The sequence below is a fragment of the Hyperolius riggenbachi genome, chromosome 1, assembly GCF_040937935.1.
Source record: "Hyperolius riggenbachi isolate aHypRig1 chromosome 1, aHypRig1.pri, whole genome shotgun sequence".
In the NCBI taxonomy this organism is placed as follows: Eukaryota; Metazoa; Chordata; class Amphibia; order Anura; family Hyperoliidae; genus Hyperolius; species Hyperolius riggenbachi.
In genome coordinates this window covers 269731575-269759109 of record NC_090646.1, presented here as the reverse complement: position 1 = coordinate 269759109, position 27535 = coordinate 269731575, and the positions used below count along the sequence as shown (strand labels likewise).

The 27535-nt window shown below is 42.4% G+C and overlaps 1 protein-coding gene across 2 annotated transcripts in view; it reads left to right on the top strand.

The window, feature by feature from the left end:
- The window catches only part of SOWAHB (sosondowah ankyrin repeat domain family member B), a 101407-nt gene that overhangs the window by 19117 nt on the left and 54755 nt on the right, over window positions 1-27535 (top strand). The window lies entirely within an intron of this gene.

The window sequence follows — 27535 nt, the reverse complement described above, 5'->3', positions numbered from 1 at the left end:
AGGAGGGAACCAAGAACTGAGCATTGAGGTACAATCCAAATAAAGCAAAGAGCTTCAATCCTCCTCTCACCCCCTTAGACAGGAGAATAGAAACTCCTTACTGTATTTGGACCGTTAGTAAATTAACTCATTTTAAATGCAGGAATAATCATTCAAAATAAAAAGTGCCCAGAAATACATCTCAATGAACTCTAAATGTTGATTCCAACACATGCCTGTAATTGCAGCTGCTCTCATCTACAGAGATGAAAAGAGACTACCACTTATTCATGAAGATGTATCTCACCATTCTCTAAATATGCCTTTACTGTAATTCCTCAGTAGCAAATAATGCTACATTCTTGTAAACAACATTCTACAATTGCATCGATACAAATAACTTCCAACTCAAATGTGCAATTCTGAAAAATAAAATAATTAGGTTTCTTTTCTTGCCTTTAGAACACACAAGAACAAATACAGGCTACATCAAACGTGCAGATTTCACACTGCATAGCAAGTGAAGGTGGCTATTTATATAATGTGTGCATGAATCAGGCTGTACAGTACAAGAAAAGGTTCGCTTGCACAGGCCCAGTTCTGGATTGTTGGTACAATGTCTCTTGAAGGTGAAGTTACATTTCATTTGCTGCTCTGCTAGTTTTTGAAGCACCTTGAGCACACCAGTTACTGTGGTTATTCCTGTCATTTAGATCAATGGAAGTGGCTAACAATGCTAGATGATCTTGCTAATGTATTGGATGCTACAATCAGAGACACATCAGTGTCAGGTCAGTGCAACATGTCACCATCATATTTTTAGCATTTCTTTCAATAGAACTATGGCCATAGCAGGTCAGGCAGCTACTAGGAAGGACCTCAGCATTAGGGCTTTAAAGTGCTTGTGTATTTAATGATTGGAGATAGTAAAATTACACTGGGGGACAAATGAATGAATAAAATTATCATATTTGTAGATTGGTATCTTCTATACAAAAGGTTTAAAATGTAATTAATGTACCATATTCTAGTGATTACATCAGATTTCTAGTGAGCAGGTGTCTTTGGAGATGCTGATTGGAGAGTCTGAGGCCCTGTGTTGATTTTTTCAAAGGGGCCCACTTTTTTTTTCTATCAGAAATTAAAACATGATCAACTCACTCTGAAAACTGAGAGTCCCATATTCTCCTTTGAGGCATGAAACGGTTTTGGCATTCAGTGTATGAGTTTTATAACTGGTACCCATTCTGGTACTCTGTAGAAGACCTGTCACAATGTTCATTCTGGGTGCATCTGAACAGATCAATATATATTCTGATCACTTACATTGGGAAATGTCCATTTAACTCTCAAGTAGTGTGGCTGCTATTGACAGTCCAGCTCACAGTATGATGCAGCTAAGGATTAAAAAAAAGAAGATAATGCGAAGTAAAGCTTGCATAAAGCCGCAGCATTTTAATAAATGCAAATGAACCACTTTCCTTATGGATTTTCTGGATGAGGAGTAAAAGGGTTCTACAAAAAATATTTAGACAAAACCTGCAATGGTGACCCTGTAAACAATAGAGGAATGAAAGTTGACATTCATAAAAATAGATATTGAAGGTTGTTTACCCATGGAGAGGAACCAATGGGCTGACTGCAGTACTATCTAGGCCCCTGCTTTACTGGAATGGTTGGCAAAACATGGAAAGTGATTATTAAGGAGCTAGACCAAATGGTTCCTGTGAATTTATATAGTGGTTGTAGGTGGTGCCCCATCACAGGAAACTGCTTTCAGCTGTGTGCCTGGTTTCGAATTTGGCAAGGGAAGCTGGGCAAGAGGGAGAAATGCAGTGCTAAGCAAGCACCATCAGGAAGACTCAATGGGCTTGATTCACAAAGCGGTGCTAACCTACTTAGCTCGTCTAAAGTCTTTAGACGTGCTAACCAGGGTGCCAAGTAGGGTATTCAATTGAGAAATCCAGTGCTAACCTACTTAGCACCCTGGTTAGCACGTCTAAAGACTTTAGACGTGCTAAGTAGGTTAGCACTGCTTTGTGAATCAAGCCCAATGTGTGTCAAAGGAATACATCACCTTTTGAGTTGATGATTGAATCTGTCTTGAGGCAATACTCCACATGCTATGGAGCGGGTCTGTAGTGTCCCCAAATTGGTTTTGTTAGACAATACAGCAATGTTACGCTGACTTCCAAAGGCAATATGAAGAAGAGGCTGAAGTATAACCTGTGCTTGAAGCATCAATGGCCACATAATGCAGATGAGTCTGTAATCATTTTTGTATGCCTCTTGTGCATGAATGGGGATTGGTAATGGCTTAGGTTCACCAACACTTGGTATGGACCCACTGGAATCATCCCGATCATCATCTGATTACACTGATAAAGTAACTGTTGCTCTTCTTCCTAGAGCTGCTGCTGTGATGGAATTGGGAACCACTATAGAGCTTGCTGGTATCACTCAGGATTGCTGGAACTTGCCACTAGCTGTAGAATCAACCTTTAGCACTAACTAGGTTCTCCATGTAAAGGTTTGTACAGGTCATCAGAAACAAGCATTCTTAATTGTTCTGGAGGACAGTTTTTTTTTTTTTTACCATTTAAACACACTGGCCAGGGATGTAACTTAAATGCGATGGGCCCCCAGCAAAACTTTGTAGGTCAGAACCCCCCCTCCCCATAGCACAATATTAAAGGAACAAGCATCCAGCAGATCAGGTGTTTCTGACATTATTGTCAGATCTGATAAGATTAGCTGCATGCTTCTTTCTGGTGTTATTGAGACACTGCTGCAGGCTAATAAATCAGCAGGGGTTCCAGGCAACAGGTATTAGTTAAAAGGAAATAACAGTAAATATGGCAGCCTCCACATCCCTCTTACTACAGTTTTCCTTTAAGTAACCTATTTGTGCTCACCCCCTCCTTTCCAAGATATAGCAAAGCAGCAACAACAGAGGGTGATACTTTATGTCCTCACCTCAGGTCATCACTCCTCTCTTCAGTGCAGCTATCTCCTTGCAGCTCCCGTCTCTGTCAAGTGACATGCCTCAGGAGCCGGGGTAGGATGTCAAGCTTATAACATTCTATAGCCCTTATTTACTTATCTGTCACAATGTAATCAGAGGCAAATGGTCACTGCCTCATCCATCCTCCACCCCCTTACCTAGTGTGTCTCCCACTACCCATTAGATTGTAAGCTCGCAAGGGCAGGGTCATCCTCCTAATGTTTACTGTTTTTGTAACAATATTTGTGCTGCTTGGAACTCTGCTGTACATTTGTTAGTTGTATCTATGTTCCCCTTGTCGTCTTATTGTGCTTTGTAAAGCGCTACGGAATATGTTGGCGCTATATAAATAAAAAATAATAATAATAATAATTACGCAGCCACCCATAATAAGTTGCTTCCCCACATTATCATCTTAAAAAAAACACCACTGTTGCAGCTGCGATTGCAAATGCGTCACCCTCACAGCTAGCCATATTCACTTTTGGATCTGCACGCAGCCACCACCACGATGTCAAACTTCAACTCGGTCAGCTTTCCCCACATAGTGCCAGGTCTCATGCTGGGAGTACACGATGAGTTTTTCTGCCAGATTTACTTTCTGATTTTCTGATGAATTTTCTGATTGTTTTTCCAATTGATTTCCATTCACTTCTATGAGAAAATCAATCAGAAAAACTATTGAAATCAGATCAAACCTGTCGGAAATTATCTCTCAAGCTATCTACCTGCCAAAAATCTCATGGTGTATTCCCAGAATCAGAAACAACCTCCAATACACCCACTAGCTCCATCGAGTGACTAGCTACACTGCTCCGTGCATCACTCAACCCGACTGAAAACTGTGGTTTGACAGTCCATCCTATCCTGGGAGTCAAACAGTTTAGTAACAGTGAATATTGAGCACATGCACTTAGAGGTAAGTACAGATGTTTAGGGCACACCTCCTTGTCAGGATTCAGGAAGCCCAGGAGTGAAAGAAGGAGGCATGCAGTGGTCATGTGACTGCTCTTTACAAAACAAAAATTAGTTGTTAAATTCTGTTTTTGTTCCACACAATTACATTTTCAGTCCAAATTGTCCTATGGGGGATGGAGTTAATCCATTACTTTGACTAGCTTGCCTGCTTTTTGACCTTAGCTGTCCCCTTGTTTGACATTTTATCTTTATTAATGTTCCCTTCAGGCATTGTGCAAGGGATTCATCTCTTAAGAATAAATGGCACCAGTGTGATAAGAGTAATAATTGGTTACATGAATCTCAAGCTGTACTATTGTGTAGGAGCCATTCTCTCTATTGAAACACTCTTTGTATCTAACTGGACATTATCTGTGTTAACAATAGTAATTGTGAAAAAGGATCCTGTGCTTGTTACTCGTGACATGAAGCATTTGCTTTCAAGTTGTAGGTAGGAGGGGAAATGAATGGAGAAAAATACTGGTTACTGTGTGCAGTGACGATGTAGTATATTGTACACTGTCAAAGTCAGGTTTTTTTGCACTGTCTTCATCATGTAATTTTCTGTAGAAATAGATTTGAGAGCCAGAGGTCTTGATAAATAGAAATCACATTGTTCATAACAGGTTTTTAGCTCAGAGCAAGCAATTCTACAGGAATGCTGACCTTGAGAGACTTTGTGTTTATAAAAAATGACTTAAAATTGCTGAAAACCGGGTATCTTGCTGTATTCATTACCCAAAGACAACATGCGAGGCCCTGAAACAATTCGGGTTTAACTGCAGATTTTGGAAGAAATAACACTCTGATACTGGTGGTAACGGTTGTGGTGTGTTGATCCTAACTCCATTTCCAGCTAAAGTTCTAGGGGATAGCTGACCACTAGGCCTCAAGAACCCCCTATTTCCTTCTAGAAGAATGAAAGACGGTATGCCACATTCCAGTTCTCTTTTAAAACAAATAAATAAAAGCTCATTGTTTCCTCTGTGTTGAAACATAAATGCATTGCTTATCCAGGTCCACTCTTTAACTGGAAATAGAAGCATTTCATATTTCATCTGTAGTGGTACGTGCAGGTGAGCTCAGATATTGTAGTTAGCCATCTTTAGCTCTTTCCCCTTATGTGTTCAGCCTCTTTCAGGGCAGCTGTCAGATGCTCTCTTGCACCTGTCATCCCTTTTCAGCGACTGCTGGGGTACTGGCAGTGGACAGACGGCACGTCATGGAGTTGCATATTGTGGTTGTCTGCTGATGTGTAAAGCCACCACATGTCAAGTGCTGACGCACGTGGTTTTACAATCGCTGCCATTTAGCTGCATTTAAATTGCACCTGAATGGTGCACTTGGGCGGCAGACTGGATGTTGAACTGCCCGACAACCACACAGTTCAGTTGTCCATCTGAAAGAGGAACACAGTGTCACATATTTTCCACCTTAGTTGTTCAATTGCTTGTCTGTACTCATTGCCTTGTAACTATCTGAAATGTGTATTCCTTATTGTAAAGCACCATGGAAGATGCTGTTGCTATATAAATCCAAAATAATAATTTTAGGGTAATGTCAGGTGCTGCTAGATGGAAAACAGGCTTTACATACTAGGCACCCTTCACCTGTTTCCCTTTTTTACTTATTTATATATCGCTGGAAATGCAAGATTTCTCATAAACCTCAACCCTCCTCTGGTATCCGTTTCCAAAACACATCCATAACTCTCAAACCTTTGAAATATTTAAGGATTCTGTAACGTTTGCAGAGTCGTTTTCATGGTCAGCACACAAGAGGCGCACTGACACAACGAAAACCCTCCACAAGCGTATAATTAGGTGAACCCAGGCTAGGTGCAATGCACCAGCAGATGGCAACTCCCACCGGCAGATGGCGCTGTGGAGTGCAGACGAGCACAGCCTCTGCACAGCCACAAATGCCAGATGGGAATTGTACAGACCTAAGACAATGCGGGGCTGAACAGCCCTTAAAGAGAAAGAGCACAGATACAGGATGAATGTGTGTTCACCAACACACATCAGCAGAAACAAAAGCAAGAACGTGATCGCGAGAAAGGCGATCGCCAGAAGTGACACAAGACAGATCAGAACAGAACACGAGAGGAGCAAAGGCACAGCAAACAACAATGAGAAAACAACGAAAACAACAAACGCTAACTAAACGCGAACACCGCACTCATTCGCAACAGCAAATGCGTTTACAGCGCGATCTCCGCACGTTAAGCGCAACAGAGACAAGCTCGCCTAACTAACCACCGACAGACAAACACGAAGCAGAGGACGTGAGCGCTTGCTTAACGGTTACCTCACCGAGCCTACAGCAAGCGTTCGTATCAGACAAAACAGACAAACGGAAAACAGGAATAAGAAAGGAGAGATCCACTGCTCTTTCTGTCAGAACGAGTGCGATCTGGATTCAGGAACAAGAAAGGGAAGATCCACTGTTCTTTCCGCCAGAGCGAGTGCGATCCAGGTACAGAAACAAGATTGCAGATCAGAAGGATCCACAGCCGCTACCGCTAGGGGCTAGTGCAATCCAAGCAAGACAGGCAGATGAGATAGCTGGTAGCAACCGCTGCTCCAGCTATACTCCAAGAAAGCAGATCAGAAGGATCCACAGCCGCTACCGCTAGAGGCTAGTGCGATCCAAGCAAGACAGACAGATAAGATAGCTGGTAGCAACCGCTGCTCCAGCTATACTCCAAGAAAGCAGATCAGAAGGATCCACAGCCGCTACCGCTAGAGGCTAGTGCGATCCAAGCAAGACAGATGAACAGAAGGGGCTACCAGTAGCAACCGCTGCTCTGGTTAGCACCCCCAGACAGAACGATTTCCTGACAACCACCATAGGCGACAGGACAATCGCAACAGAGAGGCAATACAGACAAAACAGATAACAATCTAACTGCACTAGGGAAACTGCCTAGTGCAGTGCCAAGAATTACTCTAAGATAACTTTGACAAGAAATAGCATGGCTGACACTCTAGGAGTGTTTCAACAAACCCTGAAGGGATGACCAGCAAAGGACTCTGGGAAAACATAGCTTTTGATACTGCCAGCCTACAAAGGAGGCAGCTAAATAATTTGCATAACCAATGTATGCAAATTCCTCAGCAGCAGAGCAGATCTGGAACTTGCAAAGAAAAGATAGGTCTCTCTTCCAGAGACCTGCAGCCTACAGACTAGAGGAATGGTCAAACAGCTGTCTGCCTGTGCAGCCAGCTGAGCGGATCATTACAGGTTCCCTCAATTCACTTTCTCAGACAAACATTCATTCTTGGGCCATTCCCCTTCAACCTCTGGTCAAGTTGTGCTTCTTACTAAATATAACTTGAAAACACACTGTCTCTAGGTACACATATTATATATTACACCTTCTCTTGTTTCCTCCCTATACCTTTAGATTAAAAGCCCGCAAGGGCAGGGCTCTCTCACCTTTTTATGTCTTGACAGCTGCTATACATTTTGTTCAGTATGTTCTTCTTCACTGTTATTACTGTGACATCTACTGTATTGTGTACCATAGTCTATATGTTGAATATACCATTTGCTTCTTACTCTGTACAGCGCCATGGAATATGTTGGTGTTTTACAAATCAATATTTCCTGCAGTGATATATGGAGAACAGTAAACCAGTCATATCAAAGGATTTAACAATTTAATTGTATCAGTGCCTGTTAATTTACCAGAATCTTTTAGGAGGAAGGCATAACTTCTAGATGAGCCCATATCATAAACCCAGAACCCTACAGCTAACCATTATCCACCAAGCTATCCATGAAGAGGAGGTTAAAGAGAAACCGTGAACAAGAATTGAACTTGATCCCAATCAGTAGCTGATACCCCCTTTTACATGAGAAATCTATTCCTTTTCACAAACGGATCATCAGGGGGTTCTGTATGGCTGATATTGTGGTGAAACTCCTCCCACAGGAAACTCTGAGGACCATGGTTTCCAACGGCCAAAAAAGCAAGCAGCAGCTACTTCCACTGACATCACCTGCAAGCAGTAAAAGTGTCATCATGTGATGAATGTAAATCAGGGAGAGGAAATTTTTTACAATGGGCAAACACTGACTAAATCATTAATACATAATTATTGAAAAATGAAGAATTTTTTTATTACATTATTTTCACTGGAGTTCCTCTCTAAGTAGCTTTGGCATACCCTCATCCCCCCTTCATAACTGACATAAGTGACACAAAAAGAATGATATTGTTGTTGTCTGTAGGGTGTACAAGGTGTGTGTATAACCTAGATCTGCAAAGTAACACCTTCTAACTACTTTCTTCTTTTATATTCTGCTTGATAAGCATAAAGAAAACATATTGTCAGCATAACTACATAGCCTAAATACAAATCTTTCAGTGTCTATTTATTGTTTCTGCCTTTCTGTATTTAAATGTAGTAATACGGTAATAATGGTAATAAAGCAGTTTATAGTACCTTATGCAATAAAATTCTGCAGAGATAATGGGCAACTCAAGCCTACAGCAGAATTATTTACTACCTGGTTAAAGTCCATGGCCCAGTGTTATTTTTACATGCCTTAAATGTTCTCGAGCTAGGCTGCAGGAAAACCATCAAGTATAATATAGATTTCTTTGTTTAGCCATGGAAATGATTTCACACTTTCTAATTCTGGCAGGGGGTATGTGTGGCGATGCAGCTTGTGGCTGATAGAATAACTATTTTATTTCATGCATCAGCTAGTTCTTTCGTTTTGCTTCATGTTTTCTAGAAATGATCATCAGAGGATTCTTTATAATAAGCAATAAATTGTTATTATTATTAATGAAAGCTATAAAGCCTATGGTGTGAACACTTCTTCTTCATTATGTGAGCTGATCTGTTATTAAATCCTGACCAGCAAGGACTTTAAAGTGACCCTGGAGAAAGCCTTAAGGGGAGGAGGGCTTAACTGCCCCAGTGTTGTATCAGTATGGCTGGAAACTGCCTGTCTTCTTAACTGGTTTGCGTTCCACGGTTGTTCCCAAAACTATTTTAGTTTATCATAATTTTATGGGGGAAAATTAAATGCAGAAAATACCAATTTGTTACCTTCCTTAATTTTCACGTGACACACCCCACGGTTATAAACACATAAAAATGAATTATTTGGCCCTTCCCGGTTAAAATGATACCCCATATGCCATATTTTATTACTAGCTAAGCATGTGGTGGATGGTTATCCCTAGCCTGCATGCCTGTAGCGATCGGATGCGTTCGCTAGGCAACGGCTGAGAGATGCATCTGTAGAGCAATGAGGCCCCAAGCTTTCACCCTAGCTGCAGGTGGCAGTCATTAAAAGTTTATGAACAGGTATAAGTACTGCAGAGGTTAACAATGGGTTAATAGGCTGGGGTTAAAACTTAACTGGGGATTAAAAAAAACAAATGCTTTTTATTTTATTGGGACCATGACACTTTAAAAATGCTTTTAACTCTTTACTTCTCTCTCACACAGATATGCAAGTTGTTTTTGAGATTCTTGCTATGTTTGTACTAAGACTTGAACAGTATGTGCCTGTAATTGGCTGATCAGACCTCCCTGCAGCCTTATATAAAAGGCAGGTACTGCTTGGTTTAAAGGTACATACACACCTTAGATATAAGACATCTGTAACAGCCAATAATAGGCACTTTGGCAATCGTTTGCCTGTCTAGCATGTACTGTATACAACTTATGCCCGATGTCGCTCAAGAATCCAACATCTTGGATCCTTAATGGCGCCTAAGCAAGCTTGGGCACAATGTTATTTTTGGTCACCCTCTAACTGTGTCGTGTACCTGAAGGCTAGTGATGCACCTGTACAACATCTGTCCCCGACTTGGTGCCTGATGGATTGTTTCCCGATCCTCAATGGGTGACCATCACCGTATGTGTGTACTTAGATTAAGAGCACTTACAACTTCCCTCTCCGGTCATATGATTCCATATAGTGGTCCTAACTTTTGTCCCGCAGTGATGCTAACTGTGTAAAAAAACATAATTTACCGTATGCCACACTGCTAGAACAAGGTGTGTGTGGGTGCGTGCGCGTGTGTTTGCTTTCAGTGCAGCTTTCAGCCAGGATCTTCCTCATTTGCTTGCAGGGAGAGGCTTATCTTTGCACATCAAACATTAATCTCCTGACAACAGGAGTGGCAAATCTATTGAAAGGGAGGGGAAATGTTCACTGTAATTCTGCTTTAGCAGGGAAATTCCTCCCCTTCAACCATTCAGGCCTGCCTATCAGTCCTTCAGTGTGATGGGTGGTTTTCACGACCAATACAGACGCTCAGATTAATTCACTATGGCTTATTACATCTTTTCTAGTCTTGGAAAGACTGAAAATGTAAAGATTTCATTTTTAGCAATCTCATATTACTTACTTTATCTTTAAATGATCAGTTAATAATGCTCAGGTTTACTTCAGGGCGATATTCAAGGAGTGCCGTTTAACATAAAAAATGTGGGGTTTATAAAAGAAAGCGTTTACACTGCTTTTGCCTTGAAAGGACGACTATCGCGAAAAAAGTAGGCAGTTAAAATCTGACAGAACTGACAGGTTTTGGGCCAGTCCATCTCCTCATGGGGGATTCTCAGGGTTTTCTTTGCAACTACTGTTCAGGAAATGCATTGAACATAAAGTCTAACTGACAAAATAGTGTGCAAGTGAGATTTGCTGGTATCTTGCTATTTAGGCAGTTAAACTGCTGTTCAAAAAATGCTGTTGAAAACAAATAAAACCCTGAGAATCTCCTATGAGAAGATGGACTGGCCCAAAACCTGTTGGTTCTGTCAGACTTTAACTGCCTACTTTTTTTTGCGATAGTGGTCCTTTAAGGATTAGAGCATTGCAGCAACACCATTTACTAAGGTATCCTGAACCTTATTACTGTATAATTATCACAATAAGACAATTGTTAGTGATAAGTAGTGGGGCAGTTCATTGTCCTTCTGTTTCACACATGGGGTGTAATAGAGACATAAAAACAACTTTTCTTACTGCATTTAAGTAAACCATTACTGTTTTAATTAAATAAAATATGCCATATAATATGTAGTCATCACCTTGCCCATGCCATGTCCCTCAGATAACAGGTGCAGTTATCATGCCCCCACATAACAGGAGCCACTCACGGACCGTTTAAGTGACAAGGGTCCCCCTGAGCCGCTGCCAACAACCCCCCCCCCCCCCCCTGCATGATGTGTGGCTTGTAATAACTCACTCTTCCTGGTGTGTCGCCTGGTGTGTCGCTCTGCCCCATGCTCTGTCTTCATCCCGCCGCCTGCCTCTTCTCCAAGCAGCGCATACTTCCCTTAGCCCCTTGCAACAGACATGTCCCTCGCAGCATCTCATCTCGCTGTCGCCGGCATTTCATGGGGGAGCCACTATAGTGAGTGCATTGCATAGTGCTCTCTTCTTAAGTAGGCCATACACTAGCCGACCAACCAACCAATCGACCATCCAATGCATTTATTATAATCGAATTGGATGAAAATTGGTGCTGCCAAGTGCATGCCCGACCGACAAAGCGACCAATTTCGGGTACGGTCGAAGTTGGTTGGTCGGGTGCGTGGCGGTACGTCGGACGAATTGCGAAGGAGCGACAAGACGATGAAACCCCCGCCACTGCCGCCGCAATGTATAAATGTATGTAGTGTAGTGCATTTATACATTACCTGTCCGGTGTCAGCCTCCACGCGGTTTCCGTCTATCTCGCCGGGTTCCGCATACACGCCGGCTGTGCTATGTCTGACGTCACAAAGGCACATAGCGTCTGACGTCAGATGCTATGCGCCGCTAGCGTGTATGCGGCTTACCGGTGAGATGGACAGATGGACCCGGCGAGCTGCTACAGGACAGGTAATGTATAAATACACTACATACATTTATACATTTTTGGGGCAGAAGCGGGGCGGACGCGGCGGCTCAACTGATTCCCGTATGATTTCATGCTGAAATCGGATGGGAATCGGCCTGTAGTGTATGGGCAGATTCGACTACAGACAAATTTATCTCTAATCAGATTCGATTAGAGATAAATTTGTCTCTTGGTCGAATTTGCCCATATTCGTTCTAATGTATGGGCACCTTTATAGTGCTAGAGTCTCAGGTTCAATTACTGGCCTGGTTATTATCTGCATTAAGTTTGTACATTTCTTCTGAGCTTGCCTGTTCTTCAGTCGGAGCCTGTGTTTACTATGATGGAGTGGCAGCATATCTGTCTACTATGAATAGGCTGCAGCACTCCGCCAGTGTGTGGCAGTTTAGCTGCAATTAACGTACTTGGGAGTGGATATGTGGCGTTCCATGGCAATGCATCTGCTGTCCTAAAAAGTTGTGCAGGTCAGGTTTGAGTGTTGCATAAACACAAACCAGGACATAGGAAAGTATGTCTGTTGGTCCGCTGCCGTAGATTCTTCGACTCAGTCTGGCAATGGTCCTAGTGTGAGCAGGCACTTGCTGAGGAATAATACAATGGTTAGAATCTAATAAAATGTATCTATTGCAGTAAATATTGTAGCCAAAAACATTGACCAGTAACTTGAATGTATAGTATAAAGAAAGCTCCAGTTTGTTGTCTCTGTATGATGGGAGAATTTATTTTAGTAAGAGTTCCCCTTTACCTTTCTGACAGGCAACCATTTTTTATATGCAAACAAGCAACCGTGTTTCAACTTTGGTGCACTTGATTGAAAACAGTTCCTGTTCCAGAATTATAAACAGGTAATCTTGCAGCAGGTAGCAGACAGCATACAGATGAACAAGTCTGTAACTCATCAATAAAGCTGACAGAGCGGTTCCCCCTTTTTGCAGGAAAGTATCCCTCAGGTTGTTTATGGTAAGCTTTCCTTTTTATTAAGGCATTAACCCTGTGCACACTGGAAGGAAGTTCCTTTATTACCTGAAGTAAAAATGTGCAGAGTCTTTGCTGTACTTCCCAGGGCTGCCTTAATGTTTTACATGATAGACGTATTAAGTATATTACACCTCCTTGAATCACTGGTGAGGTAATTAACTTTATTAATGTGAGCCAATAACATAACTATAATCGATAAAGAGGGAGTATTTATCTACTTTGGTATTTAAAGTGACTCTGTAACAAAAATTACAACTTTTTTTCTACGATCCTACAAGTTCCTAAACCTAATCTAATCTGTTCTGGCTTACTGCAGCACTTTGTACTATCACGGTCTCTGTAATAAATCAATGTATCTTTCCCTTGTCAGACTTGTCGGCCTGTGTCTGGAAGGCTGCCAACTCTTCCTTGCTGGTCTGTTCCTCTATGCACACTCCAGTGTGTGTTTTATTTACATAAGCCAGCAGCTTCTCTGCTATCTTATCAGTGATAGAAGAGAGCTGGATAAAAATCCTCCTCTGTTAGGCTGTGAAAGTAGCTGGCTGACACATACTGAGGAATTACAAACACAGGCACATGCAGAGCTGTCTGCAGGAAGCCTGTAATGTTCAGTGCATGAGAGAAGAAGGGGACAGAAGGTAAACACACAAATGATCTTTTGAGATTCAAAAGGAAAGCTGTATACAGCCTGCTTGTGTATGGATGTATTTTCTATGTGTGGACATATTGTACATCAATCTACTTCCTGTTTTGGTGGCCATTTTGTTTGTTTATAAACAAACTTTTAAAAACTGTTTTTGACTACTTTTAATGCGGCGGGGAGCGGCGAAATTGTGACAGAGGGTAATAGGAGATGTCCCCTAACACACTGGTATGTTTACTTTTGTGCGATTTTAACAATACAGATTCTCTTTAAAGAATACATTAATATAGTATAATAACATAGGCAAATGATGATGCGTTATAAAACAGTTCTGTCCATTTCTGTAATGAGCCACTTGCCCAGGAGGTAATCACTTCTACAGGCTCAGGTAGATGCTAGAAGATAATAACCATAAAAGGAGGAATTAAATATAATCTCGTCAAATTAACAATGATACAAGCTTCTGGTGTTTTCAATGTGGATAACCAGCTTTTTTTTTTTAGCTGCTCTGTCTCACCAGACCCCAGCCACTCCCTCCTTACTTCTCTGGAGCTTTATTTCTGCACACCGACTGACTGCCCAACTTCCATTAAAATCTCCTTATGTAGCCTCTTGCTGCATTGCCTTTTCCACAATTTTCCACCCAACAACTGCCTGTCACATGGCATTGCTGATTGGTGGAGGAAACATTCAATCAACACAATCAACTGGTGTACAGATTTACCTAGTAACAATGTATTTTAGCTCCTAGCACCAAATACTTTACATTTTAGCAGATACAAAGATTTAATGAAAAGAAAGAATTAATACAATCAATAACATTTGTACACCATCCATTTAATATCTATCACATGTATAGTATGCTGAAATCTGTAGTTTGTAGACTTCTGTTTACATATTGTGCTGGGATCTGTAGTTCTATAAATCTCTGTAGGAATGCTAGGGTCAGAAGAAGGACCCCACACACACGCACGCACGCACACACACAAACACACGGTGGGGACTATTGTTACGCCACGAATAAGTTTTCACTATTGTACATATATCAGTCAACAGTAAGGGTACGTTCACATCATGACGCGCAGATGGTTGTGCGATCGGAACACAACACGTACGATTGCACGCCATCTGTGCCGCTACTGCTGATCCCATTCATTACAGTGAATGGGTCAGCACTGTGCTTGCCTGCAGAACGCATGCAGCATTACGACAAGTGCATCATAGCGCATCGTACTGATGCGCAGCAACTATGAAGTAAACGGCAGAAGGGCTCTCTATGCTCTGCTGCCATTCTTGCATGTTGCACATCATACGCGCTTCCAAATGCACACAGAAGCGCGTCATGATTTGAATAAGGCCTAACTCAAGAAAGACAATCAGGGTTGAAAACCCTTGGAATAGAATCTACTTTATCCCTACAACTTAACTTTGATGATATTATGGATACATTTGTCGACCAAAGTGCATGACACATTTTTTATAAACGAAGAATTGTCTAAAATGACATTGTATAGATTGTATTGTGTGTTTATTGCATTAAAATGCTTAACGTGAACCCGCACTAAAAATAATTACAAGAGTTGTATTCATAGGCCCAGTTCTAAAAAGGACTACCCTGGAGTTTCATTTGAATAAACTGGATTTAAACCAGAGACGATATAAAATAAGTTTTATACATACCTGGGGCTTCCTCCAGAAGTGCGCTCTCTACGGATCTCTCCGGCAGCCACAGGAGAGATACGTAGAGTGTGCACTTCTGTTGAGCAGACTGTCCGTGACTGGCCGAAGTTACGGGATCTGGTACTAGTGATACAGAAGGCGGAGGACGGCGGCGTGGGAGCGATCCATGCACATGGGGCTCATGGAAGCCCCAGGTATGTATAAAACTTTTGTTTTATATCGTCTCTCGTACACTTTAACCACTTAACATCTCAGTCGTTTTCAGCGTATGCATCCGAGCAATGTTCACCTCCCATTCATTAGCCTATAACTTTATCACTACTTATCACAATGAACTGATCTATATCTTGTTTTTTCCACCACCAATTAGGCTTTCTTTGGGGGGTACATTTTGCTAAGAGCCACTTTACTGTAAATGCATTTTAACAGGAAGAATAAGAAATAAAATGAAAAAATTCATTATTTGTCAGTTTTCGGCCATTATAGTTTTAAAATAATACATGCCTCCATAATTGAAACCCACGTATTGTAATTGCCCATTTGTCACGGTTATTTCACCATTTAAATTATGTCCCTATCACAATGTATGGCGACAATATTTTATTTGGAAAAAAAGAGCATTTTTTCCGTTTTGCATACATCACTATTTACAAGCTTATAAAAAAAATAGAGAGAAATATTTCATCTTTACATAGATATTTAAAAAGTTTAGACCCTTAGGTAAATATTTATGTGTTTGTTTTTTTTTATAGTAATGTTTTTTTTTTTTTATTAAACATTTTATGTCGGCATTTTTGGGAGGGTGGGATATAAAAGTGTTTTATTTGGGGAAATATTTGTGTATTGTAATGTTTTTTTTACATTTACTTGTAGTTTTACTTTTTGGTCACAAGATGGCAATCTCGAGTTTGTTTACATGACGTCACTCTAAGCGTACAATGTACGCTTAGAGGGACACAGCTTCAGAAAGAGCGAAGCTTCCGAGAGAAGCTGTCGCTTTTTCAGCGGGGGAGAGGAATCAGTGATCGGGCTCCATAGCCCGATACATTGATTCCGTGGCTACCGAATCCGCGGCCGGGAGTGCGCGTGCACGCGCCTGTCCTCCTTGACGTTTTTATACATCAAGGAGGACAAAGTGGTTAAAGGAATACTGTAGGGGGGTCGAAAGAAAATGAGTTGAACTTACCCGGGACTTCTAATGGGCCCCCGCAGACATCCTGTGCCCGCGCAGCCACTCACCGATGCTTCAGCCCCGCCTCCGGTTCACTTCTGGAATTTCAGACTTTAAAGTCTGAAAACCACTGCACCTGCGTTGCCGTGTCCTCGCTCCTGCTGATGTCACCAGGAGCATACTGTGCAGGCCCAGTATGGTCTGTGTCTGCACGGTACTCTCCTGGTGACGTTAACGGGAGCGAGGACACGCAGTGGTTTTCAGACTTTCAAGTCTGAAATTCCAGAAGTGAACCGGAGGCAGGGCTGGTGCATCGTTGCCATCGTTGAGTGGCTGCGTGGGCACAGGATGTCTATGGGGGACCATTAGAAGCCCCAGGTAAGTTCAACTCATTTTCCCCCGACCCCCTACAGTATTCCTTTACAGCAGAACTTCAGCCTAAACAAACATACTGTCATTAAGTTACATTAGTTATGTTAATTAGAATAGATAGGTAATATAATTTTTTACCCACCCTGTTTTAAAAGAACAGGCAAATGTTTGTGATTCATGGGGGCTGCCATCTTTGTCATGGGGGCAGCCATCTTTTTGGTTGAAAGAAGGTGACAGGGAGCAGGAGACACAATTCCAACTGTCCTGTGTCCTGATTACCCCTCCCAGCTGCACACGCTAGGTTTCAAATGTCTGTTAAATTCAAAATGTAAAAAAAAAAATTGCACCAAAAGAGCAGAACGAGAACAACGACATCAGAAATCCCATCATGCTTTGCACAGCATCAGGGGGAACATGCCTGTGCAGTTTTCTTCTGTGCAGCTAAAAATGAGGCTTGTATAAGAGATACAAAGTTCTGATGCTGTGAAACTGTTAACGAAACACCAAGCCTTTTCAGTGCTGCTGAGTCGATTTTTAGTCTGGAGGTTCACTTTAAGGGTAAAAATCTAAGCTGAAAGATTTCCCTCATTCTTGTTTAGAAGTGTAACAATTTGGAAACACAAAAACAATATTACTAATGTGTCTCAATCAAAGCTTAAGGTGATAACAAATAAGGCACTCACATATTATATTGTCTACCAGATTTGACAGCCTGCTGTTTAAATAATATTTACTCATCTTGGGAAATTCCCAAGTTTATTCCGAGGCATGGCAGGTACAGTACATACATTCATTGTGCCGAAAGTACAGCAGGTAGGGAACAAGTGAGGAGAGCTGATGAACCAGGAGATGATCAGATGCCACAACTGCCCACTAGGCTTCGAGCTGGAAAATTGAATTGCCAGGTTAGTGCTGCTGGCAGCCAGGCGCAGTGGACTCCCCTCATTCAACACCCCCAACTCAGGAAAATGTGCATTGTACCAATGTGGGGCAAAGTGCAAATGAAAGCCAAGATTCTCTGCTTTCCAATGGTGTGTGGATTTCCAAAGGTGAGTAGATATCATTTAGACAGTATGCTGTCTAATTTGGTAAATGGTATAATATGTGAGTAAAAAAAAACATTATGAAAAAACAGCGCTTAAAAGATACTAGTGGTGAATACTAATAAAAAAAAAAAAAAAAACAAATACTACAAACCTAATGCTTTAGTTTCTGTCTCTGGTTATTTTTGAGTTCATGTTGGTGGTGCTAACATTTTCATTTCAGATTGTTCTTGTTTATGTCAATCAGTGTGTGTTGTTGGGCCTTACAAGGTCTTTTGTAAGTGTTCAATCAAGTAGTACCTAGTATTTATGCCAGTGTTTATAGTCTCCTTACGTTAGGGCTCATGCTAAGCAAGTTACATTTATAGACCATACAAGCACGACGTTACAATACTTTTTTGGGGGGATTCTTTAAACCTTTGTTGATTTATTTGTTAATTCTACTTATATTTAGAAAAACTTAGCACTTCCAGTTGAGCTCCAAACATTGTAGAGATTCTTGGCAAACCGTATGTCAGCTTGATTACTCTGTGTTTGTGATCGTTGCAACGAGTGGTTGACTGAAAATGGCAGAAATGTCCAAGTTTACTGCCAGTCAGTAGAATAGTCTGCATGTTGAAAATAAGTACTTTTAAAGCAGTAGGATCAGCCATACTATGCCAGGGAAAAAAACACAAATATAAGTAGATAAATACTTGATCTACTTACATAACACATGTATTATACTGTCCACGTTTTTATTTCAGTGAATGTTATATAGTAAATGACGAGAATTCTGTTCCTGGTGGGGGCCATGTATTTTGCCCACAGTTAAGGCTAACTCGTGATGTCATTTCTGCCCTTTACTTTTTTTCTTGTCTCCTCCAATCGCTGAGTCGCCTCAGCCTTGCTTGTAAACACAAGTGAGTAGGGGATTAGGTTTCAGATAAGCAGCTGGCAGGGAAATAAAGGAAAGAGGAGGAATACATTATAGATTAAAAGAACCCCCAGCATGCAATTATTTGGCACCGACTACTAAAGGGCCAGTGCTCCTTAAGTATGTGATAACTCCAAATCATAACAGCAGAAAAAGTTTTGAAAGTTTTGAATGCAGGATTAGCATCTTTATCACTTAATACACTCAGACCAGTTGCTGTTGAAATTTGATTTTTATGGTGACGATACCGCTTTAACCTCCTTGGCGGTATGAAAAATACCGCCAGGAGGGAGCGCAGCAGTTTTTTTAAAAATTTTTTTTTTTTTTAATCATGTAGCGAGCCGAGGGCTCGCTACATGATAGCCGCTGCTGAGCGGCATCCCCCCGCCCGCTTCGATCGCCTTCGGCGATCTCCGATCAGGAAATCCCGTTCATAGAACGGGATTTCCTGGAGGGCTTCCCCCGTCGCCATGGCGACGGGGCGGGATGACGTCACCGACGTCACTGACGTCGGGACGTCATTGGGAGTCCCGGGCCACCCCTCGGCGCTGCCTGGCACTGATTGGCCAGGCAGCGCTGGGGTCTGGGGGGGGGGGGGACCCGCGCCGCAGCAGATAGCGGCGATCGGGCAGGGGCCGGCGGCGATCAGAGTGCTGGCGCAGCTAGCAAAGTGCTAGCTGCGTCCAGCAAAAAAAAAATTATGAAAATCGGCCCAGCAGGGCCTGAGCGGCACCCTCCGGCGGCTTACCCCGTGTCACACACGGGGTTACCGCCAAGGAGGTTAAAAGGGGAACTGAAGTAAGATGTATATGGAGGCTGCCATATTTATTTCCTTTTAATCAATACCAGTTGCCTGGCAGCCCTGCTGGTCTATTTCTCTGCAGTAGTATCTGAATAACACCAGAAAAAAGCATGCAGCTAGTCTTGTCAGATCTGACTTTAAAGTCTGAAACACCTGATCTGCTGCATCCTTGTTCAGGGGCTATGGCTAATAGTATTAGAGGCAGAGGATCAGCAGGGCTGCCACAGGCAACTGGTATTGCTTAAAAGGAAATAAACATGGCAGCCTCCATATATCTCTCTCTTCAGTTCCCCTTTAAAGCTGACTTATCTGGCACAGGCGGAGACTGGCTGTTACCAGATAAGTATAATTGCCGGTGCTTGAGAGTTCAGTCAGTGCACAGCCAAAATCCTCCTACTCTTAAGCAGTAAAGTGTTTAAAGTTCCCAGTCACCCCTTCCCCACCTTACCAACAAGTGTGGCACATTTCCCACCTTTTCCCGACAACCCTTAACGGCAAGTGACCCCTTCTCCCCAATGCATGTCACATGATATGCATCAGGAGTTATATGGTGGATGCAGCAGCACAGCCAGGCAGCGGCTATAATGCGATGAGAGGACAGTGCCCACTGCTGTGGTTTGTCTGATCAACTGCATGCTGCTCATTATAGCTGAGATAATGGGGGAGAGGCCCCCAATGGTCCCCGGACAATTGCCAGTTATTTGAGAGTGGTGCGTGGTTAAGTTATGGATAACCTGGATTCTGCAATAACAATGAGCCAGATTCACTACAGTTTTTATTGATCTGATAGTAATTGCAAAGTTTAGCATCATACAGTGCTTATGTTGTAGCATTAAATGTGTTTTTGGCTGACCGGGTCAGCCAACAATGCACATAATAGGGGAAATGTATGCACTGCATGCTTACACTATTTGCTCACTACATTTTACATGCATTATCAGTTGAAGTCTAGTGAATCAAGCCCAATGGCTGATGCTCTATGCAATGAACTACTCTACCAAGGTGGTGATTTGTGGAAAGTCTTATGGAAACAGTATTCCAGACATAGCACTGTGGCCCTGGTTGCAACGAAGAGCAATTTGAAGTTACTGTCAGTTTTGGAAATTCAGAAGAAAGGGGGGGTTGACTTGGGGGTGTGGCCTATGCAGAGGGGCGGCGTTTAGGGCACCAGAACTCATGTGCCTATAGGATCTTGAGCTGTAAATCTGGCCCTGGTTCTTCCTGAGATAGATGTTCAGGTGAAAAATAAAAGGCCAGTTTGCTCAGTTCAAGCTGTTCCGCCTTGGGAATTGCATGGTTGTGGTGGAATGACAAGCAAGGTATCAAATTTTTGTGCTGTAAAAGATTTGCTTGTGTTTTCTAGTATTTTGACTTGGAATAAAGAGCATAGAGGATTCTCTTGTTTAAGTTGCAGTAAGTCGCCCATCTAATGCCATGGTTTTTGTTCATGTTTTGTGACTTGTTTTCTATAAATATGGTAAAATAGCTTGTAAATACACTATACAGTACAGTGCAAATAAAGAACTTGTGTTTCTTTGCACTGCATCTGTCTCAGGAGGCAAATGCATCTGCTACCTATAACCCTGTGCCAGAATTTATAGAAAAACAAAAGCTTGCTTTCTTAAAACAGAAAGAATTTACGATAATTTAGGTTGGAGTGAGCTTGAGATGTCTCTTAGTGCATCACTGCTGAATGTATGCAAATTAACCATTGTACCTTTAGAAGCTAAACACACCTCCAGAACCGCTGGAATGCAATAATGTGTCAGCTTGTTAATTTGTACAGAGCCATAATAATCCAACATGCATACAGACTGTTTCGGGTTGTTTGATCCTCATCAGTGCATGGCATGGATTAATTTGGCTCTATGCAGTAGGGCTTGTAACACCGAGAGGTACAGACTAACCAGCAAGCTCATGGTGACACAGAACTCATTGGAGTGTGCAAGGGACTACAATGGTCCTAAAAGCCCCCTGTAACGATTGGTGTCAGCACACAGATAGAATCTGATTGGTGATCTGCAGTATCACCAAGAATACAGATATATACCTGATTATTGATGATCTGCAGAATCACCGATAATACAGATATGTTGCTAACCTCTGGACACCTGAAGCGTGTAAGTGTTTGGTGTAACAGTAGTAATTGGACCACCGGGGTAGCAGGTGGTCCAATGAGTAGAGAAAGACTCTACTGCAGTCAAGGACTCCAGGAGAAGGAGACCCTGACTGATTTTGCAGCAGTGCCCTCTCTGAGGAGCAGGGGGACCCTGCAGGAAGGCTGAGCACCCAAGGGGTGGGTGACAGCCAGAAAGGTCGGGTAGGCCGGGTCGGCAACACACAGACAGATAAAGTACAAAGACAGGAAGCTGATTTCGGTATCCAAGGCAAGCAGGGTTTGGCAACAGGTAATCAGATATGCAAGGTACCGAATCAGAAAGCAGAGGGAAAGTCAGGAAAGCAATAAGTCATAACAGATATCAAACAATGCCTAGTCTGGGTGTGAGGTCTGTGGTCTCTACACCCTGGAACTAGTCTGATGTATAACAGAATGATAACACAAGTTCCCTAGTCTGGGTGTGAGGTCCGTGGTCTCTACACCCTGGAACTAGTCTGATGTATAACAGAATGATAAAACAGGTTCCCTAGTCTGGGTGTGAGGTCCGTGGTCTCTACACCCTGGAACTGGTCTAAGGAATAACACAGATGATACACAGTATTTCTAGTCTGGGGTGTGAGGTCCGTGGTCTCTACACCCTGGAACTGGTCTAAGGAATAACACAGATGATACACAGTATTCCTAGTCTGGGGTGTGAGGTCCGTGGTCTCTACACCCTGGAACTGGTGTAAAGAATAACACAGATGATACACAGTATTCGTAGTCTGGGGTGTGAGGTCCGTGGTCTCTACACCCTGGAACTGGTCTAAAGAATAACACAGATAATAATACAGTGAACTGGCTAAGTGTGGATTCCCAGGTCCTCCTGGTTCCACCACACTGAAGGATCTGACTAAGGTCTGAGTGCTAACACATAGGTATTCGCAACGCCAGACAACCAGCAACTGAACAGCAAGAGATATATATAGTAAAGCGCTCCACAGCGCCGCCCAGCTCCCATTAACCAATCACCTGCTGAGCTGGGATCAGCTGACCGCCTTGATCAGCTGACCCTTCTCCTATTGGCATAAAGAGTCTGTCTTGCGGCGCGCGCGCAGCTCTCCATCTGTGTGCACTACTAGTTCCAGACAGCCCAGACACATGTTGCTGCAGGGAAACCGCCGCTCTGTGCGCGGATTCCGCCGCCTCACTGTCAGAACGCGCGGCGGTTTCTCCGCAATCCGTCACACCCCCTTACTAAGATGTTAAGAAAAACAAAAGTTTGCTTTCTTAAAACAGAAATAATTCGCGATAATTCAGGTTGGAGTGAGCTTGAGATATATAGAAGGTGATATTACTTTCCTATGAGAAGGGAAATGTGCACACAGACATACAGGCCCATATGCAGTTAACTTTTTTCTCCTGAGTTTTCTCCTAAGAAAGATTTTTTTTTACATCTTGTCAATAAAATGCCTTGTAAACATCAGCAAGAAAATACACAAAATGATTTTTAAGGTACCTTTTCACCTTTTTTTGGTACTTTGTCAAATGCAAAGTGCTGAAAAATTATTTTAAAAATAAGTTGAAAAATGATCCCCATGAGAAGACTCTGGAGAAAAACTTAATTGCATATAGGCCACAGTCTTTTTATAAAGGGGATTTAGAGTTTCATGGAGCAAACATCACTGCTGCAAGCTCATGTCTCTCTGTGGCTCTCTCTTTGTCTTATAGTGGCTGGATAGTGTACTGGTTAAAGAGAGTCTGAAGCGAGAATAAATCTCGCTTCAGACCTCATAGAGAGCAGGGGCATGTGTGCCCCTGCTAAACCGCCACTATCCCGTGGCTTAACGGGGGTCCCTTCACCCCCAAATCCCCTCGGTGCAGCAGGGGAGCGCTTCCTGGTTGGGGCAGGGCTAACCGCCGCAGCCCTGCCCCACGAGCGTCTGTCAGCGCGTATCTCCGCCTCTCCCCCTCCCCTCTCAGTCTTCCTTCACTGAGAGGGGCGGGGGAGAGGCGGCGATGCGCCGCTGATAGATGCGACTGGAGGCAGGGCTAACGGCTGCAGCCCTGCCTCCACTCACGACCAAGTCTACGGCCAAGCATTGCGGGGGTGGGTTTGGGGGTGAAGGGACCCCCGTTTAGCCGCGGGATAGCGGCGTTTTAGCAACTATGAGCTCTGAAGCGAGAATTATTCTCGCTTCAAAGTCTCTTTATGGGCTCTACCTCTGACACAGGAGACCTGAATTTTAATCTCAGCTCTTCCTGTTCCATAAGCCATCACCTTGGGCAAGACTACCTAACACTTCTACTACATATAGAGTGTATCCTAGTGGCTGCAGCTATGGCGCTTTGAGTCCACCAGGAGAAAATGTTCTGTGTCTGTGTTACAGAGCCCAGGCAATAGGCAATAGTGCCCAGGTGAAGCTGATATAAATGACACACAGTGTACAGATAGTACAGTACACCCTTTGGGGTGTGCAAAACGTACATCAACCCTTTTCTTCCTCACTAACGCGAACTATCACCTGGCAGAGTATTTTTGATCATTTTGTGCTTGTACAAAATGTTGACAGTCCACATTTGGACAGTTTATTGGAGAAGAATCCATTAAAGGTTAATTTCATGTAGATGTAGTACTCAGCCTCAACTGCAAAAAAACTCACTATGAAAAGTTTGGATTGTTTTCTATCACATAAGCAGAAATATGAGTACTGGAATTTTCTGTTGAAACATGAACCTGCTATGGAGCAGTAAATAAGGCTAAGACTAATGCAGCCTTACTTTATTTTTTCTGTAAAGGAAAAAAAAACCTGCTGAGTGTAATTTTTGTAGTTAACAAGACAGAAGGTGTTGGAAGAGATCATGAGAGCAGCCTCCAATGTTTTGCCTCATACCAAGTGTGTGACTGGGACTGCAGAGAATGCTTGACACATGGGCCCATATTCAATTCACTTTTCCTCCTGAGTTTTCTCCAAGGTGATATTTTCACAAAATGCATTTAAACCACCAGCAATCAAGAAAATACCCCAAATACATTTGATAGTACTTTTTCACCAACTTTTGGGCACTGTTTCAATTGTAAAATGTTTGTGATTTATACTGGGACATACCAGCATTTTTTCTACCCTTTGAGGGAGTCATATCTACAATTACTGGCACACCATTTTTAGATATCTGTACGGTATTCCCTATTTTTGCATTTACTCATTTTTAAGGCCTTTTTTATATTCTATATTTCACATATACTTTTTGGCAAATGTATGCACATTGGAAGGTCTGTGGATGACTGTCAGTTTGAATGAGGCAGCCATATAATATTATTGCTGGATATGCATGTATTGTTGGGGATGTGATTTTACCTCAGATGTGATTATATGTGTTGACATTATTGTGCAATATCGCTTTATGTGGTGGATGATACCAAATGTAATTTACTATATTAATAAATCTTCAGATGTTTTATTGAATATATATTCAACTGTATATATTATTGGGTGAATGATATAAGGCACCAATTAGACTCAGCGCAACTAGTATCTGTTTTTCCAATTTTTCATTTTCTATTTAAAAAAACTTTCCAGCACTTTTCAACTAAAAAAGTACCGAAAAGTAAATGAAAAAGTACTATCAAATTTATTTTGAGTGTTTTCTTGCTTTCTGGTGGTTTAAAATGCATTTTATTGACACATTTAAAAATATCACATAGGAGAAATCTCAGGAGAAAAAGTTAATTGCATATGGGCCCAAGAGTCTAGTTTAATGGTTACATTGAACTATTTCATCATTTTTCTGCTAGCCTTGCATTTGAAGATTATTAAGTGGTGGCCTCGTAGGCACTACTAGATCTATGCAAAGGCCATACAGGCAGTTCCACCAAGGGGTGCCAAAATTGCTCTAAAAATGGCTGCATGATGTCAATAAATATGCTAAAGTGCATGTGCTGCTAGTAAGAGCTGAGAGGCATTATGCTGCTGCCACTGAAAATGCCCCCCCCCCCTACTTTTGAATGGTGTCTCGACCGCAGTGGCTTTTATTAGCCTGTTGGTTCACTGTTGCTGATCTGGGCCATTCTGTACAGTCAAGGTTTATCAACATGTTGGATGCACAATGACTTACTGCCTCAAACTTCATTAACAATGGGAGTTGAGCATCCAGTTATAACATCTTGCTTCACGTCACATTATGGCTCTCAGAAGAATTGCTTGAAGAATTAGTAATTGGAGCCACCCCATCTGAAAGAGCTGACTGCTCTCAACTAAGGAAGAAACCCACTTTATTAAACATCCTTGAGCCATACTGCATTCCTGTCTGGACCTCCATACTGACCGTTTGAAATCTTAGTGCCACAGTTCATTCCCACTGCGGGCCAGAATACTGGCCGCATATCTGATCATAGTATACAAAGAAAAGTTGTGTTACCTTAAACGTGACAGATGTTTAATGACAACTGTCACTGTTCATCTGGTACTTACTCACTCCAATCAAGTGACATATCACCCTAAAAATACATCATAAACAATAATTGTACTAGATTCCAATATCACATGGGCACCAACTGGTTTAAACTGTCCGATTTAATAGCATAGATTTGCAAGCTGACAATATTTACAGTCTATGTCCATTCACAATGTGTACATATACATCACCGCTCAGGTGTCACCACCCACAGAGACCCTCCGGTCAACAATTGTTTCGCTTGGTAGCTTCCTCCTGGACCGCTGCTCTCCGTGGCGGGGATAAGGCTCAAAACGCCACAGGCAAGTGTGCGTATTTAAAATACCCCGGAAGGATATCCGCCCACTTGTTCCTCCCCGATCCACGTCAGGTCCCACGTCTGATAGCGTGAGCGTGCATGCTCTCGGAGCACGGCTCATCACCATCCACTGTCATGGCGACGTCACCACGCTCGTCGACGCTGCTAGAGCGTCCTCGCCATGGTAACAAACCAGCATCCTGGATGCGCTCCACCACCCGGAAGAGGGCTAAACAGCCGCCTTCATCGGGGAAGAGCCAACCTGCCATGTGATGGGGCTGTCGTAAATCAAGGAGGTAATCCAGACCGCAAAGAGCATACTGCCCAGGGGAAACCTTTGAGGTTTAGACATTATGCATCATGTTAAGAAAAGTACCCATTACCGAGAAGAAGCTTAAGATAACTTAATGACTATTAACAACTATAGCAAAGGACTAGAGAAGAAAAATCAACAAGTGACCTCCCAAAACCAAGTAAGAGAGCATATATAGAGAGATATGAACATTATACTATAATGACATAATTAATTCTTTTCCAAGAACACACTTGATTCGTTCCGATCATTGAACCCTAATGGACCCATCGCATTGTTTCTTGAGATCCAGGTTGCTTCCTTTTGGACAATAAACAATAATTGGGAGGCATGGGTTCCTGATATGTTTGCATATTTGATCATAGTATAAGCTATGATACTGAAGGCATGTCAGATCCAAGTGCTACACTGCATTTCCCTTCTGGGTCACAATACTGACAACATTTTAGATCCTAGTTTCACATTGCATTTTCCCTACAGGTCAGAATAACTGTCAGATCCAAGTACCACACTGCATTTATACTGTAGGCCACAATACCGACCACATGTCAATTCCTAGTGCCATACTGCATTCCATAATGGGCCAAAATACTGAATGGGTGCCTGATCCTAGTAGCACACTGTACTCCTTATGTTAGCTACCCACATTATTGACAACATGTTAGATCCTAGTGCCACACTGCATCCTCCTTGTGGGCCACAATACTGATTGCATGCCCGAACCACTATATGTATTGTATGCAGTGTGATAGGTTAGTGGTATCTGGCATGTAGTAGTGATCACTGTGGATCAAAGAAGCAGGGAAATGTCTGTGTAAGTATTCATGGAAGAGAGTTTACAGGTGATCAGTCAGTGAGAGAGTATGCTGGAGAGAGAGGAGCAAGACAACTGGCCAATAAAGCAAAAAGTATGAATGCTGTCTGGTATGGAAGACGTTATTTAGTTA